General features: G+C 43.5%; 1 long non-coding RNA gene across 1 annotated transcript in view; it reads left to right on the top strand.

The window, feature by feature from the left end:
- The first annotated feature begins 10,737 nt into the window (after positions 1–10,737).
- The window catches only part of LOC117055563, an 84,598-nt gene continuing 79,203 nt past the window's right edge, over positions 10,738–16,132 (top strand). The window contains exon 1 of the long non-coding RNA XR_004427649.1: positions 10,738–10,838. This is a non-coding gene — a long non-coding RNA (uncharacterized LOC117055563). The remainder of the gene's footprint in view (positions 10,839–16,132) is intronic.

Below are 16,132 nucleotides of genomic sequence, written 5' to 3'. Positions count from 1 at the left end.
ATAAATACAGGCTGAGCAATGTTCATCTGAGAACGGAGAAGCCATATTCCTTTTTGTGTCCCTCTGATGTCTTCCATTCTAAACAACACATTCATAGCCAGCCCCCCTCCTTCGTTTCTTCAAATGGATGGCCTGGCCTTTTCTTTGTCTTACAAAGGGAGTTGTTATGGGGCTATGTCTTCTCTCCGCCCCCCTCCCTGGATTATATTTGCTTCCCATTCAGCAAACCTGTGAGTCTCATGCTGTCCCACGAAGAAATTTTTGTCTTCCCTTGGCATGAATGGTTTTGCTTTAAAAAAAAAAAATTCCTATGAAGGAAGACTCATCACCACCACCATCAAAGGTCTTTCCATTTCGAAGCACCCCTCCTTTCAGAAATAATAATTGCCAAACTTTCCCTCCTCCTCTTTGCCTTCATATGTAAAGGGAAAAGAGGCCGGTATTCCTTGATTTCTTTGGAATGTCTGAGTGCAGGGCCAACCATTATTTCCCAGTCTGGGTTCCTCTCCAGAAGGAAGGTAGGAAGGCTTATTTCCTCTGATCCCCTCCTTACCAAAGAGAATGGACAGGCTCTGTCAATGCCATGGCCGCTTCTGAGACTGCTCCTTCTCCTTGACCTGTCACTCTTCCCTCTTCCACACACACATATATGTGAACAGGTCTCTTGGGCCTCTCTCCCCACTCCTGAATAAAGAGAGAGAGAGAGAGAGAGAGAGAGAGGAACTAATCACAGGGCATTAATTACCTGAGGAGGGCCCCTTCTCTCTTTTTTTCAGGACACAATGACTAAAAGGGAGAGTGGCCTTTGTTCCTTCCATGAAGCCTGTCCTCATTTTGACAGAAGTGACCAAGGCAGTCTTTGTTGCGCTATGGAGAGAGATTGTGGTGGCAAATAGGTTAAAATATGGTATTTGGCCTGACTGCAATGGCCAAAAGAAATGTTCTGCTTGACTAGAACGAGAGCAGGGGAATCAGTCACATGGCATAGTATAACAGCTTAATTCCTGTTTATTTTTGATCTACAGAACTATGTCTGCAGATAAATTAATATGGTATAACACAGCAACCATTTTAGGCATGTCCAATATGTGCACGGTGCACACATACACATGCACACAGCGAACCCATAAGTGACACAAAAATATCACAAAAAGAGGCAGAATGGGGTGGGGCAGGGGCAGAACAGTGGTACCTCTGGTTACGTACTTAATTTGTTCCGGAGGTCCGTTCTTAACCTGAAACTGTTTTTAACCTGAAGCACCACTTTAGTTTGGGGCCTCCTGCTGCCGCTGCGCCACCAGAGCAATATTTATGTTCTTATCCTGAAGCAAAGTTCTTAACCTGAAGCATTATTTCTGGGTTAGCGGAATATGTAACCTGAATCGTATGTAACCCGAGGTACCACTGTAATCGGAATATCCATTGAAAAAGCCTGCAATTTCTTGCAGGTGCACAATGGCCCAGAACACAACCCCTGTGCAAACATGGAGTTGCCTGTATAGATTTGGCTATTTGTAGTATTATAAAAGAATATTTTGACCCTTTACTCACCTTCACTGCATATGTTGACTAATTGACCTAGTTCGCACACCATGGTAAACCACAGTTAATGGTTTGCCATGAATGCACCAGACTGAACTGGTTTGCTGCTTCCTACTTGCAGTGGGAGGAAACAGATCATGGCCCCTGACTTAGTATTCTGTGCAAATCAGGGATCATGGTTTGTTTCATGCCAGCAAACCATGATCTGTAGCCAAGGTTTGGTCTTCATTCACTGACTGTAGTTAATAAGAAATAAACTATGATCCCTAGTTTGGAAAGAATGCCAAGACCGTAGTTTGCTTCCTCCTAGCTAGAACTGGAGCAAAGTGGAAGTATTACACTCATGCATGATAAACCATGGTTTGTCCCCTCCAAATAAGTGGGCCCACGGAGGACTTTGAAGGTCAGAACATGGAGCTTGTGCTGGATCTGGGGCTGGCTATGAAGTAGGGATTTGTAGGAGGGGCATTGTGTCAGGTGAGTGATTTATGCAGGTGAGTGCTAGATAGACATGAGGCGGCAGTAGAATATCAGAGATCAGAAGATGGCAGTAGTTGAGGTGAGGGAAGATCAAGGTTGGAGAGGGAGGGAGAGAAGTGCTATAGTTTTGCAATACTGCAGAGCAACATAATCTGGGAATGGATTGAATATGGAGAACAAAGTGCAGAACGGAGGCATCAAGGATGTGCACCTGTTCAGCAGAATGGATGGTAATGTCATTTCAAAGAAGGAGCCCTAGTAAACTATGCGAATAGTGCAACATGGTGGTAAGTAGGCACAGCAAGACCGGTAGGTGTAAGCACCCATAGAGAGGAGCAATTGACTTCTGCAGAGAATGAGCTGCCCCTAGTGGCTATTGAGTCCAAATTCCATAGTGTCAAACTTGCTAATGATTTTCAGTTCAGTAGCTGGTTTGTTCCCCATTCTCAGTTTGAATACCTGTAAGTAGCTATCAAAAAAATACGTCACAAATCTTCATAGATCATTATAAGTCTTCAGGACTGTAAAGTCTTCTGGCCCTATAAACGGCGGCTCTTAAAGCTACATACAGTTGAGGGAAATGTGTGTATCTGTGCTTGCGAAACAATACAGTGGTACCTCGACTTATGAATTACTCAACATACTAATTTTTCGACTTACGAATGAAAAAAGTGCCCGCACGCCTACGAATTTTTCGACATCCAAAGGACATCCGTTGGCGGTTTTAGATGGGGTTTACTCGACTTACGAATTTTAGATGCGGTTTACCCGACTTATGATTTTTTCCGAATTTTTAGTTTCCAATGCATTCCTATGGGAAAATCACTTTTTTTGACTTACGAATTTTTCGACCTATGAATGTGCATTCGGAACAGATTAAATTCGTAAGTCGAGGTACCACTGTATTATGAAATGCAGAATCGGTAGGCATTTACATTGCAATGAACTCGCATGTTTTGAGTGTCATGGTGGGTATTTGTGTCTGTGCATTGCATGGTGCCTTCAACAAATCACAGAAGAGCCCCCCCCCACTAATAATGTTTTAGTTAAGTTATGTCACAATTGTTCATTCAGAATTATGCTGTGACTTTTATTAATTGTTGAGATTCTTTTCTTCTTCTCTGGAATGGAAAGTACAAATCCACTTTAAAAATGCTGAGATCTTTTGACTTCTCCCAGAAAACTTTTTTTAAAATCAGTCTAAGAGGATAAGAAATTCATTAGCTTAAGTTGTATGATTCTACCAGCTCATTAGAGAGCTGTGCGCTTTTCAGTTTGAGGATGCCTCCCAGCTCTGCATTGAAGCTGTCAAAGTTAAGGATAAAGGTATGGGACCATTTAACCATCCTATGAGGCAATTTCTTATTTTTAACTATGCAGACCAAAGGGTTCATTAGATTAGCTTAATGAATAGTTATGGGCCTGATGTACACTCCTCCCCCTCCATTCATTACTGTCTAATTGCAACCAAAATACACAATTGCCAAAAAGAACCACCCCAAGAAAAGAAATAAAATGTAAATTTCAGTTTATTGGCAGTAATTATGTTTTCAGAGCCACAGTTCTTAAGTTTTCTTTCATAACCAGGTAACACAAACATTTTGATTTGAATGTCAACACCTCAGACCTGTAAGAGTTCTAAACAGTTGAAAAATATGTACATCCCTTCACAAACCAGTAATTATTTTTACACAGACCTGGAATGATTACATCCAGAATCTTCCGTTCTGCTTGCAGTATTATGAAGTACTTGGTAATTTATTTTAATCTCTAGCATCTGAAAAGTCGCTACTGGAAAAGCAGATTTTTTTTATATTTAAAATGCATAGATGAAAACACACACACACACACACACACACACACACACACACACACACACAGTGTGTGTTCATTCCAGTTGTGCTTTGACAATCTTCACAGTTTTGGTCAATTTATGTATCATCTGGAAAGTTCAGAATAGGGCAATTGGCCCCAAAATACATTCTGAAGCATCCTTAGTAAATCTTCTTTCACTCATGCAGAGAAACAGAGGCACTCAGGTGGAATTTCTCTGAGATTTCTCGGCTGTGGGCCAAGGCATCACCAGAGATAACCTCTCGTATCTTTCCTTCAAGTGGTAATGTTAAGGTAAAGATGAATGATTGCTTTTCATTTCCCCCTAAAGATATGAAGTAGAAGATAATGCCCTGTGGCAAGATTTATATAACTATATTATTGTATAGCACATGTGTTTATGTGGAACATTGTGGGTACCCTCCCTGTCTAAAAAAACGATTTCAGATATTCTCTGTTGTATTATTCTAATTTGCTTAGATAAGATAAAAATGTGTTATACAGAAACATGTTTCTGGTGGAATAAATCTTTAATCACCATCTGGGGCTGGCTTCTGCAACTCTGTCTCTCTCTCCTCCCTCTGAAGCCACACACTTATAGTGGACAGGTGACAAAGAGCACTTCCTGAAGGTGCATGCCATGGAAGGGTTGGACGTAGAGGAATGGTGGGTGAAACCAGCTGGGGAACCACCAAGGGAAGAGGGCTGAAAGTCTGGGGCGTTATGGTGGGACAATGATGAGTGGTCACAGGGAGAAAACTGGGAAGAGGAGGTGTCAGGAGCTGAAGAGGTAACACGGCATAATGAGCTGGGGAAGTCTGTGGCAGAGAGAAGTCCAGAATCGGAGGCAGAAGCTGAAGCAGGGGAGGAGGGAGGGAGGTCAAGAGGCATAGATGAGTCTGGCTGGGGAAGAGGCATGGGTGTCTCCCCCTCCTGCTACAGCAAGCTACCCTCCCCTCTGGTCTCCCAGAACCAGAAGAGGCATGAAAAGGGTAGAGGACAGGTTGGCTTCATGTAGGCACAGTCTCCAATTGCTTTGGATATACCCTGGAAAAGGAGGGGATTTAGGCGGCTGTGGGGAGGCAGGGACTTCCAGTCACTGTGCATATTAGGCCTGACACTCTGCCAAGTCTGCACCGATCATGTTCTTGTTAATAGAGTGCACACTTCCACAGTGTCATTTACTGATGGTTCCTGACAATGCAGGAGCCACGTCTTTTTCACTTGGCATGCTAGGCATGGGAAACCTGTGGCCATCTGTATGTTGTTGAACTTCAGCTTCCATTGCCCCTGATCATCCACCATGCAGGTGGGGAGTAGTGGTCCAACACCACTTGAAGGGGTGGTGGTTCAACACCCCACTATTAAGTTGTTGAACCTTCCTAAAGAAAATAATCAGTATCCCGTTTGTAAACATTTTCCGGCTTCCTTACCAGCTATGAAATATAGCAGAGTGGTGTCTGTGAAGACTCAGGTGGTTTTAAAATTATAAGTTCTGCTCAAGTGAGGATGATACTGTTTCTGATCTCCATTTGTTTCCATATGCCCATAGACAATTTATTTTCTTTGTTCTCAACTATGTGATTTCAGGACAAACATCACATCACATGATGCTCAGTAAACTATTAGCATCCCAAGGAGAATACCACTAAAATTGTAATTACCGCAGCAGTTTGTATTAAAGAATCAAAACAGCAAAGCATTTCAAAAGCAGATCTCTGATTTTTAATGTGTTATGTTTTAGATTGTGAAAGCATGGCTGTTTTGACATCACAATGCAAGGGAACAACTAGTCAAAATTAACCAAGCTCTTAAGCAACGTAGGGCAACTTTTGTATTTGTACCCCATCCCAAATGATTATTTCCGTAGTTTTGTGGCTAAGCATAAACACATTATAAAATACTGAAAATCATTCAGCAAGCAGTGATGGAGGAATAAATGTGAAAGCTTGGCAATGCAATCCTAAACGTGTTTCCTCAAAATTATGTCCCACAGAGTTAAATAGTGCTTAAAGGTAAAGGGACCCCTGACCATTAGGTCCAGTCGTGAACGACTCTGGGGTTGGGGCGCTCATCTTGCTCTATAGGCCGAGGGAGCCGGCATTTGTCTGCAGACAGCTTCCGGGTCATGTGGCCAGCATGACTAAGCCGCTTCTGGTGAACCAGAGCAGCACATGGAAATGTTTACCTTCCCATTGGAGCAGTACCTATTTATCTACTTGTACTTTGAACTACTAGGTTGGCAGGAGCTGGGACCGAGCAACGGGAGCTCACCCCGTGGCAGGGATTTGAACCGCCGACCTTCTGATCGGCAAGCCCTAGGCTCTGTGGTTTAGACCACAGCGCCACCCGCGTCAGTAAATAGGGCTTACTGCCAGGTAAATGGATCTAGGATTGCAGCCTAAAAGTCTGTAAAATGCACTGTTTTATCATAATGAAAACCATTTTGACCAATGATATTGTAATGAGCTCCGTATGAAAGTGATAGTACACTGGAGTAGTCTAAATATACTTAATTGATTCACTGGGCTAACAATATGGAGGAACGGAGTATTTTTGCAAGTCCACAATTTTGCATTTCATTTCGTTCTACGTTTCAGCAAAAAATGGTTTCAGACCTTTCCCCCTTCAGCATGCTAGTGAAAATTCCAATAGCACACATTAGTTTAAAAACTAGGCTTATGACAGAATAACCAGTTGGCTGACAACATTTCAGCCCGGTGCTCCCCATTCTGATTGGTTACGTTGCATAAGGAAGGATGACGCTGGATTGGCCGGCTTTGCAGCTGTTGCTATGACTCTGCTGTTGCTAGGATCTCTGCTGTCTCCAAGCCCTGCAGGAAACATGTAATGAATTATGGATGGTTGATTTTCTCAGAGAGGCCTGATCTGTAATGCAGATGAGCTTCAAAGACCCCCTTTTCTTCTGGGTTCTTAAAACACACACACACACACACACACACACACACACACGAGTTTTAAATCAGAATCTGGCATTTGCAGTAGTCCCTAGTCACAGTAGTAACTACTGAATACTGATGTTAATTCTCATGCAAAACAAAGGCCAAAAGGTCACTATCTGCTATTTGTTCAGGAAAACCTTGTAGGATTTGCACTGAACGTGGAGACCGCTGGGGTATTTTCTTTTTAATTTTTTATTATTATCATTCTTATTATTATTATCATTATTATTGCTGCTGCAAAAAAGCAGCATATGGTAAAGAGCTCAGAAGAGGAGCCATTAGAAATAAATGCCATTCTGTATATGGTAATATTATTCTCAGCAGGGGTTCCAAGACTAGGTTGCGGACTAGTTAACAGAATTCCCGCTTCCTCTGTTGCCTTTGTCAACAAAATTGTTGCCCAAATGTGACCCCAGGATGTTCACAGCATGCACTTTGATCTAGAGTATCAGTAGCTTTTCCATGGGCTAATTCAGTGACTGTTTTAAAGCATACAGAAAGCCTATTGCTTGGCAAGTAAAATGCCATCTCTGATGCCCCAGACATAAACCGTGTTATTGGCTTCAAGTTTGGGGGTGTGGGGAATGCTGCTTAAGCTGGGAGGGAGGCCATTTGAAATCAGTGGGGATTGCTGAGAACATAGGAAGAGCGTGCTGGATCAGGCCAGTGGCACATAGAATCATAGAGTTGGAAGAGACCACAAGGGCCATCCAGTCCAACCCCCTGCCAAGCAGGAAACACCATTAAAGCATTCCTGACAGATGGCTGTCAGGCCTCCGCTTAAAGACCTCCAAAGAAGGAGACTCCACCACACTCCTTGGTAGCAAATTCCACTGCCGAACAGCTCTCACTGTCAGGAAGTTCTTCCTAATGTTTAGGTGGAATCTTCTTTCTTGTAGTTTGAATCAGGGGCGTCGTAGGGTGGGGGCGGTGGGGGCGGGCCGCCCCTCGTGCCGCCCCTAGGCGGGTGTGTGCGGTGCTGCTGCTCCCGGGGTGACGGAGGGAGCGGCGGCGCGTGGGGTGACAAGCGGCGGCCCCTCCCACCACTCCCACGCGCCGCCGCTCCCTCCGTCACCCCGGGAGCAGCAGTGCTGCATGGAAGAGGCTCCGGAAGCGGCGGCCCGGCATCCCCGGGGGCGGGGCGTCGCCGCGTGTGCGTGCATGACGCACACGCAGCGATGCCCCGCCCCCGGGGATGCCGGGCCGCCGCTTCCGGAGCCTCGGTGGGCTGCAAAGAGCCCCGAAGCCGCAGCCTGGCACCCCTTTGCGCTACGGCAGCGGCTTCGGGGCCCTTTGCAGCCCGCCGAGGCCCCCAAGCCCCCGCCCGGCATACCCCGGGGGCGGGGCGTCGCCGTGCGTGCGTCATGACGCACACGCAGCGATGCCCCGCCCCCGGGGATGCCGGGCCGTCGCCGCACGCGCGTGCGTCATGACGTCATGACGCACGCACGCGTCGCGATGCCCCGCCCCCCAGGGGTGCCTCTTGGCTTCCCGCCCCGGGCAGCCAAGGGGCTAGGAACGCCCCTGGTTTGAATCCATTGCTCCGTGCCCGCTTCTCTGGAGCAGCAGAAAGCAACCTTTCACCCTCCTCTATATGACATCCTTTTATATATTTGAACATGGCTATCATATCACCCCTTAACCTTCTCTTCTCCAGGCTAAACATACCCAGCTCCCTAAGCCGTTCCTCATAAGGCATTGTTTCCAGGCCTTTGACCATTTTGGTTGCCCTCTTCTGGACATCTAGTTCAGCTTCCTATCCTCACTGTGGCCAACCAGATGAGGGTGATAATGATGATTTATTAAATTTGTATACCACCCTTCACCTGAAGATCTCGGGGCGGTTCACAAAAAAATGCCTGTTGGAAACCCACAAACAGGACCCGAATGCAAGATCACTTTCCCTCCCTGTGGTTTCCAGGAACTGTTTTGTCTCTGACCATTGTCTCTGACCATGGAGGCAGAGCAAGAACCATCATGACTGGTAGTCATCAATAGTCTCCTCCTCCATGAATTTGTCCAGTCCTCTTATAAAGCCATCAAAGATGGTTGCCATCACTGCTCCCGTACGGGAGCAAGTCCAATAGTTTAACTAGGTTCTATATGAAGAAATATGTACATCTAGAACTCTATTTATGAGTAGACATACATGTGAAACTCGAAAAATTAGAATATCGTGGAAAGGGTCATTTCTTTCAGTACTTCAACTTAAAAGGTGAAACTGATATATGAGATAGACTCATGACATGCAAAGTGAGATATGTCAAGCCTTTATTTGTTATGATTGTGATGATTATGGCTTACAGCTGATGAGAACCCCAAAATAACAATTTCAACTTTGGGGTTTTCATCAGCTGCACGCCATAATCATCACAATTATAACAAATAAAGGCTTGACATATCTCGCTTTGCATGTCATGAGTCTATCTCGTATATTAAACTCCAGTAGCTAATGAAAACAATTGCTTACATAAATGGACTTTTCCACGATATTCTAATTTTTCGAGTTTCACCTGTATATAGGATCACAGTGTTCATTTCACTGACATTACTGTGAGGCGGGAGAGAGTTGCAGTGAGATAATGTTTTCGTTACTCTAAACCTTTGCTCTTACCCGTTTATAATACTTTGCACTTACGTAGTGCTTTTGGGTGTTCATATGCACAATAGTGAACTTAGGGGAGGAGTGTTGACAGGATTGGAACCAAATGGGGTTAGATGAAGAAACAAGGCAGTAATGGCGTGCTTCCGGAAGTTAACAAAAATGTAATGATATTTGGGGTGGGAATCAAAATGGGCATACCCTGCCACCACAAAACACTGAATGAAAATGGAGCTTGCTCTGTAAACACACAAATGTTGACTGCCTGTTGGAAAAGGGAAAAAATTGAGGCAAGGCTAGCAGTCATTATTTTGCTGCACTTTCAGGTTGCACTTGTTACCTTACAACAACCCTGTAAGATAGCTCGATATTTAACCCTTATTGCAAACAAGGTTATGAGGAACAAAATAGAAAATTCTTTCCAGTAGCACCTTAGAGACCAACTGAGTTTGTTCCTGGTATGAGCTTTCGTGTGCATGCACACTTCTTCAGATACACTGAAACAGAAGTCACCAGATCCTTAAATATAGTGAGGGAGTGGGGAGGGGTATTACTCAGAAGGGTGGTGAGAATGAGTGATCAGCTGATAGGTGTGGAAAACTTGTTGGCGACTCTTAACGGCTGCAATTAGTCTTGCAGGGAAAGGCAAGGGGTGAGATGGCTATATTTAAGGATCTGGTGACTTCTGTTTCAGTGTATCTGAAGAAGTGTGCATGCACACGAAAGCTCATACCAAGAACAAACACAGTTGGTCTCTAAGGTGCTACTGGAAAGAATTTTCTATTTTGTTTCGACTATGGCAGACCAACACGGCTACCCACCTGTAACAAGGTTATGAGGCTTGCTGATGCTGGACAGAGAGGTTTGAAAGAGAGATTCATTACTCTCTCATAGCAGATTTAGCACAATGGCAGTTGCTCCAAGCACATTAAAACTTATATTTACATCTGACCTCACCTACCTTCAAACAAACATTCCCCACAAAAATACTTTGGGATAGAATAAATTGCACTTAGCTTTACAAATAAAGTGTAAATTTTATTCAGTTTTCAGAAGTTACAGCAAACAAAGCCTCCAAACTGTTGGCAGTAAAATACAGACGGAAAAAATGTTCCAAATTACTTAAAAAGAAATAACTTGCAGGAGAATTATGCAGTCTTAAAGATGCAGGCAGTAAAAATCTTTTGGAGAGATTCTGGGCTTCCAGCATGCTCCAGGAAATCCGGGGGTGGGGTGGGGGAAAGCAGAGGCTGCTGGGAGCCAGCTGATCCCCTCCCATGGTAAGGAGCTCAGGGCTTCATGCTCACAGGTGTGAGTCAGTAACTGTATATTACAACAGCTGAAAGCTGCTTGGTTGAGTACTCTGCCTTGGAGTAGAGCTGCTTGCAACACTGAATTGAATGAGAAGACTTCTGCAGGTAAGGGACCATCAAACACACACCAGAATTTCCTTGCCCCAAACTGGATTGGGGTGCAAAAACCTCATAGGGAAGGCCTTCCCAGGTAGAACTTAAAGCTGCTGAGCTATATGTCCAAGAAATGTCTGTGGCATACCTTCCAATATCAAATGCAGAAAAAAGACACTAGTTTTATATTAAATATGGAAGCAACCCAACCATGTTAGATCGTTGCTTCAATATAACCAGGCACTGTATCCCACCAATTAATTTTTTTAAGATGGGAGCATCTGTACTGTATAGCATAGTCAGCCTCATTCCTGAAAGACAAGGAGTATTCTGAATTCTAAAATCCTGTATACATTAATGGTTATGAGATCCAATTGCCAGGTAAGGCAGACTGAATTTTGCCAACAGCCAAATAAGAGACAGTTGGTAGAAAAGCTCTAATATTAACCAAGAAGTAAATTGCACAGCCACTGAGAATTATCTAATAAACAGGTGCAATTGGAAGGTATTGACTTAAACATATTGGGGATATTTATGCACAAATGATATGAAACCATCCATTTACACTAGATGTTAATACTTTTGTACGTATAGGCACAGTTTTCTTTCTGAGTCCCAGTCCAAAGCTGAACTGACGGATACCTTTGACACTCTTTATTGTGTACAGTATAAGATATGTTATGGCAGCTCAAACTACTATTGCCTTATGTGGTTAATCTTGAGAAAGGTCATAGGTTGTTGCAATTGGCTGAAGGCAGAACAGATCCCCACAACATATGGGAAGTTCAATATCAAGGCCCATATCCAGGCTGGAGCTGATCTCCCTGTATCAGCCTGTGTGGAGAAAACAAGTCTCCACAACGACACATTGGCTTTGTGGGCTATTGCAATGAGTGGCTTTCAAAGCAGATCCCACAAATTCATGGAGGATAAGGCTGTCAATGGCTTTTTGTCTTGATGTCTGTATACTACCTGCAGTGCCAGGGGCAGTACACCTCTAATACCAGCTGCTGATAATAACGAGTAAAGGGAGTACTATTGTGTTTGTGTCCTGCTTGTGGAGGCATCTGGGTGGTCACTGTGAAAACAGGATGCTAGACTGGATGGGCCTTTGGTCTGATCCAGCAGGGATCTTCTTACGATCTTATGAAATGATGATGCCTCCAGAGACTTGTGTGTGAAACAAGTAAAACAGATCTAATGCTATGCAACTCTTACTTCAAACTGATTTCGAATTTGGTTTTGGTTCTCTGTTGGTACGTCTTTCCACTAATTGAGGTGTTTGAAATTCCTGATTGAAGACGCTGTATGGCATACTTTCAGTTTTGGTTCTGAGGTTGGTGAGTACATCGCAAGGGGTATAGAGCAACACCATCCTCCTCAGAACATTCTCCACCTCCTTGTTCCCTTTGTGTCCTTAGACTGCCAGTATTGTCAAATATTTGTGTGGTCTGGTTACTATATGCAGTTGATATTTCTGTGTTGTTGTCGGTAACAATCTTTAAATTCTTGGAAGTGCATTATATAATTCTCCCCCTTTCTCAATTGGTGTGAGTGGTTTCGTGGTCTGTTTCCACACTTCAAAGGGCAACCCTCGGGCTGCTATATACAATAAAACTCAGCATTTTGGGTCTATAACTGCAATATTTGTATACTTATCTAGGAATAAGCCCCATTGAACATAATGGGATTTAATTCTGAGTAAAGATGCATAAGGTTGCACTACAATCCTAAATACTTACTGGAGAGTAAGTTCCACAGAACTCAGAGGAACTTCTGGGTAAATTTGCAAAATATTGTGTTTTAAGGCTTCTATACTATACACACTTACCTGGGAGTAAGCCTTGGTGAACTCATTGGAACTTGTGTCTGGTTAGACATGCGTACAATTGCAATATGGTGTTACTGTTGATTTTTCCTATAACTTTTTGCAGACCAGCTTTGCACTTTGAGTGAGGCACTGTAAGTATAGCCTCTATTTTAGTTGCATCTGTTTTTAAAACACCTTTGGGTGTATTGATAATTTTATTTCTCACCTGCCAAGTACACATTTTTCTTTATTCATTTTCACCTTTCCTTTCTTAAACTCCATCACAAACTTGTTTTAGCCTGTCATTATGTAATTATCTGAACTTCTGTCATATCAGGTTTGTTTGCTTGTTTATGAAATTTGCATACCGCCCTATACCTGCAGGTCTCATCCATCTGCTAAGTTGCCTTGGACACTATTTTAGTAGGACATAATTTATTTATTAAAAACCAAATAAGATGAATCCCTGCCAAATGACACCATCAAGATTCTCAACGGTTCTTTGGCTAACTGTTGGCTATACTTCCTTGAGCTGAAGATTCCCAAATTCCAATCTTGTAAATATCTGTCTGCCAAAATGTACATTGAGCGTATACTGAGTGTGCTCAGCCTGGAGCTTTGCCATCCAGATGACTCTGTCAAATTCCCTCGCTGATACTGAAAGATGGTCACCAAGTATAGGTTCATCTGAAACTCTATGCATGCCCCAGAGCTGCATGAGTGCTTTGGCTTTTCTCTGAGCAATAAGTGCAGCATTATGGAAAAGCCCCTGTGTTGTAAGCCAAGATTGGTTCCGGCATGTGCCAGTCATGAGCTGTAGACAATAATTGCCAAATAGTTATTCAGGAGCCCAGTGCTATAATTAATGCCGCCAACACCATTAATTTGGTCATATATTCCTGACATCTCCTGATAGGGGCTCTCCAGGATTTTGCCCCAGTCCTGCCAGTCAGTGTAGGCAACACTGAGCTAGATGGACCAACGATCTGACTCAGTATAAGGCAGCTCCCTATGTTCCTCTTTCATATTTCAACTTATTTCCAGCCTTTCTATACATTATGGCATTATGGGTTCAGATATGTTATCTGGTCTCTGCCAGGCTTGTTGACTCCAGCTCTAGATTGACCTACTCTGTAGTTCTTCCACCATGACTGTCACCTTCACCCCCCCCCCATGAGTTGGTTATCTTAAAATTTTAACACGGGTGCTAGAAGCTTCTGTGCTGCATTAATTATAATCAGTTAGTTCTGGGTTAATTTTTTCTTTTCTTTTTCTTTGGACTACTGCTCTAGCAACCAGGGCCTTGAAACACATTTTTGTAATCAATATCAGCATCACACTGATCTTCTGGGTATGTTTCTATTAAATTAACTATTTGTACAGAATTTGAATTAGTCACGCCCCGTAGACTCAGTAGAGATTGTGCATCAAAATCTACTACCTAGAATTCCAGCTGAGCTGTCTTGTAACTTGAATAGCATGTATAAAGACATGTACTAAACTGTCGGGGTTTGGGTGCTGGAGCTCCTCGTGCACGGCCTTGGACTGGTTATGCACGAGGTACCAGTTGCGGGGAAAGCGGCCAGCGTTCCGCGTGCTTTTGAGCACGATCGCCGGCCAAGCCTCACAGTCTGAAGGATGTTGAGTAAGCCAATTGACGACTCCGATGAAGTGTGAGTTCCTAATTGCCTTCTTTAATGAACGGTTGCCTCGTGAAATAAAATGTATACCCTGACTCTGAATAGACGGACCAGTTTAAAGAAATTAAAATTTTTACTTTACTCCCCCCTTTAACCCCAAAGGAAGACAGACACCGGTTGTATCTTTAGTGGCTTCGGCAGAACCCGCATAGGCTCGTCCCCTAAGCTAAGTTCTCCTAAGCTTAAAGTCCCTGCGCGCCCAATCTTCCGCGAGGCTAACTAAATAAACTAAAACCGAAATATCTTCCGCGGGCCTAACCCTAGGCTAACCTAAAAGAACCTATCTAAAACTAAAACCGAATGATCTTCCGCGATCTAACTCTAACTAAAGAAAAACCCATCCAACCCATCCAGCCCGCTCCTAGTCCCTTAAACTAAACTTGACTTCAACTAAAACCCAACTAAAAGAACATAAGAAGAACGTGCGGTCTCGTGCCTAAGCGGGGTGCCTCTGCCTTTTATTAGGGAACAAACGTGACATCATCATTAGTACTTTAACCAATAAAATCACTGTTGCTGCCCTCCAAAAGGGCAGGAAGCAAGTTTAACGCTCATTAACAACTTTGAACATGACCGGAACTATAAAATAAAGGCGGATTAATCTCGTAAGTGAACCACACTATTCATTCATGCTTTCACTTTCGCTTTTACGCGCAATTATACCAAAAGTAGACCTCGAAAAACTCATAAAATAACCAAATAAATATGAATCCATGGCGGATCCGTGAAACGTATTCCGACACTAAACAAAATTTTATTCGCCAAATTCTTAGAAATGATATCCAGGGTATGGTTCTATGTTACCAATGTAGCATTTGAATGTTCAACTGGTTCAGCTTGTAAATTACAATGTGATATAATTTTTCGAAAGCCATTACATTTGTCAGTACCCAGAGTCAGTCTACTGTTTGGGGATCATTATGAGAAGACCCACGTGCTTCTTTTAGAGATGAATAATTCAGTATACCAATTAAGAAATCTTGTACTGTAGGTTTTATCTGCTTCTGGCAATACAATTGTATTTCTGCTTTGGAAGGCCGGCCCTACCATGAGGCACAGTGCAGCCTCAGGTGGCAAGTGCTGAGTGCTGGATAGTAGACAGAGCTATGTGCCTGCTTTGTACGCTGTAAGCTATCTTGTTGCCCTTAAGTGTGGCGGAGGACTCTTGTCTCATTACCAGTGTTGAAGTAACATTCAAATGCCAGTCTAGTCAGCTGCTGTACATGTAATGAGGGAGGCACCATATTGTCCTTTGCCTCAGGTAGCAAAATGCATTGAGACAGCCCATCTGCCTTGACATGCTATTTCCCCAGTTTTACAGATTATAGGAAAATTCTTGCATTTGCCATGTTTTGTGATTTGAAACAACACTGATCACAAGCTTTTGTCAGGGGGGTTTGAACCCAGCACCCCAGAATGGCATTTCAGAAACACTTCAGATGCTCAGTTAAAAAAGGGAAAGAGGAAGGGTAAGGTAGACAATACTGTTTGTTTGTGTATTGTCTTATGCAGGCTTCCTCAGCCTCAGCCCTCCAGATGTTTTTGGCCTACAACTCCCATGATCCCTAGCTAGCAGGACCAGTGGTCAGGGATGATGGGAATTGTAGTCTCAAAACATCTGGAGGGCCGAGATTGAGGAAGCCTGGTCTTGTGTAACCAAGCCAGCCAAAAGGATTTCTGGGCCTAGTTCACTATGAGTATTGGGCCAAATTTATTTTCCTAGTTTAGAAAAGATCAGGTGTGTTCAGGGTGGTAAGGCTAAACTACTCATTTAACTCTTAACTGCCCTTTGCCAG

This window comes from Lacerta agilis, chromosome 12 (genome assembly GCF_009819535.1).
Source record: "Lacerta agilis isolate rLacAgi1 chromosome 12, rLacAgi1.pri, whole genome shotgun sequence".
Lineage (NCBI taxonomy): Eukaryota > Metazoa > Chordata > Lepidosauria > Squamata > Lacertidae > Lacerta > Lacerta agilis.
This window is presented reverse-complemented; position numbering and strand designations above follow the sequence as displayed.